The sequence below is a fragment of the Ovis aries genome, chromosome 24, assembly GCF_016772045.2.
Source record: "Ovis aries strain OAR_USU_Benz2616 breed Rambouillet chromosome 24, ARS-UI_Ramb_v3.0, whole genome shotgun sequence".
Taxonomy (NCBI): Eukaryota; Metazoa; Chordata; class Mammalia; order Artiodactyla; family Bovidae; genus Ovis; species Ovis aries.
In genome coordinates, this window is record NC_056077.1 from 14,120,855 (window position 1) to 14,123,192 (window position 2,338).

At 47.4% G+C, this 2,338-nt stretch overlaps 1 pseudogene; it reads right to left on the reverse strand.

Annotated features, from left to right (window-relative positions):
• Positions 1 to 925: 925 nt before the first annotated feature.
• Positions 926 to 1,892, reverse strand: LOC101110203 (vacuolar-sorting protein SNF8-like; annotated as a pseudogene).
• Positions 1,893 to 2,338: the final 446 nt, after the last annotated feature.

The following is a 2,338-nucleotide window of genomic DNA, read 5'->3' on the forward strand; positions in this document are numbered from 1 at the left end:
GGGAACTATATTCACTATCTTTTATCTTACTACAATATCAATTATCTTGTAGTGAGCTTAATTGGAAAAAATCTGAAAATTATATATATATTGATTGTATATATTTATCTGAATCACTTTGCTATACCTCAGAAACTAATGCAACACTGTAGATCAACTATACTTCAATTTTTAACAAAGAAAAATTAACTTGGTATGATGATATGTCATAAGTAGTGAAACTGAGTAAATGAGATAAGAGCTTCTAAGATGAACTCTTTAGTAATGATGTTTTAGATGTATGTGTATTAAAAAAAATGGGGGGCGGGGGGCACATCTCAGGGCTTGTGAGATCTTAGTTCTTAGATTGAACCTTCACCCCTTGCAGTGAAAGTACAGAATCTTAACCACTGGATCATCAGGGAAGTCCTCCTGTTCTTTCTTTTTTTTTCTGATGGGTTAGGGAGTCTTTTTCACTTTCTATATTTACTTGTTTTGGGCTGTGCAGGCTCTCCACTGCTATCCGGGCTTTTCTCCAGTTACAGTGAGCAGGGGCTACTCTTTGTTGTGGGGTGTGGCCTTCTCTTTGTGGGGGCTCCACTTGCTGGGGACCACACAGTCAAGGCACGTGGGCCTTAGTAGCTGTGGCTCCCAGGCTCTAGAGCGCGGGCTCATTTGTGAGTTGCGGTGCACGGGCTTTGTTGCTCTGAAGCACGTGGGATCTTCCCAGACCAGGGATTGAACCTGTGTCTCCTCTAGTGGAAGTACAGACTCTTAACCACTAGACCATCAGGGATGTTCTTTTTGAAAACAAAGTTGTCCAGGTTTTATTCACCACCCACTCCTCTCTCTTCTCCCTGCCCACTGCTGTGACCCCCTTCAGCATTCCCAGTCAGGGGTGGCCTTCTCTGGTCTCCTCAGCTGTATTCTCCTGGGAATCTAGAGGTCAGAGGGGAGACCTGGCACCCAGTGGTAGGTCTCCCCTGAAGCCCAGCTGATCCAGCCAAGCCAGCCCTTCCTTCAGCAGGTGTTCCAGTACTTGCCTCACTCGCTCCATCTCCCATTTAAGACTGGCTTTGAAAGAGGGTTCAGCGGTAAAGAATTCTCCTGCCAGTGCAGGAGACAGGGGTTCGATTCCTGGTCTGGGAAGATCCCACATGCTGTGGAGCAACTAAGGCCCTGGGCACCACAACTACTGAGTCTGGGGGCTGCAACAAGAGAAGCCACTACTGAGAAGCCCACACACCATTCTGAGACTGGAGCATGGCTCTTGCAGCAACAAAGACCAGCATCCCAAAAACAAATCGATAGTTTAAAAATAGAAGACTGATGTCACTGACAGCCACAGAGCCATTTTCCCTGCCAGCTGCAGCACCACAGCATGGTCCATGTTTAGCTCAGTGGGACAGACCGCAGGAAGTAAGTGCCGCCCCCAGGGATGACGCCAAGGCCAGCGCCAAGTGCCTTCAGTGTCCTGATGGCTCCAATTAGGTTGTTTTGGCTGACAGCCTGGGCGAATGTGACCTTTCCTTTTAACACCTGTTGACGTCATGTAGTCCCTCCAGAGTTATCAGGTCTCCATTTCATTGCTTCAGGGCCAGGCACACATGGATAATCTAGACACCCAGCTTGTAATAGACGTCTCCCACACCTAGCATCTCAGACCAAAGTCCTTTCCCAGAGGCCAGAGAATCCACCCCAGTAGTAGCACACATGTCCTGGAAATCCATCTGGGACTCAGGATTCTTCCAGATCCCCTGCTTGGGCTTGCTGACATACTCTTTCAGGTTGGTCTTGTACATGTCCAACTGCTTGGACATCCGTCTCAGCCAAGACAGTCCCTCACTCCCTATACTTGGCTGTGCAAGCTTCTTCCTGGGGATGACATCAGTTCCCACCCCGCAGCAGTGCATCCCTGCCCTGGGCCATAGCCACCCCGCTGCCAGAAAATTGGATCCACCACTACTCTGAAATTATTTCCTATTATATATTGAATGGATAAACACCAAAGTCCTAGTGTGTAGCTCAGGGAACTATACTCAATATCCTGCCATAAATCAGAATGGAAATAAAAAGAAATATATATGTAACACACACACACAATGGAGTCAGTTTTCCATACAGCAGAAATTAATACAACATTGTAAGTCAAGTATGTTGTTGTTTTTAGTTGCTCAGTCACATCTGACTTATGCAATCCCATGGATCGTAGCCCAGCAGGCTCCTCTGTCCATGAGATTCCCAGGCAAGAATCCTGGAGTGAGTTGCCATTTCCTCCCCAGGGGATCTCTGACCCAGGGATGGAAACCAGGTCTCCTGTGTTACCAGTGTCTCCTGTATTGGAGGTGGATTCTTCACC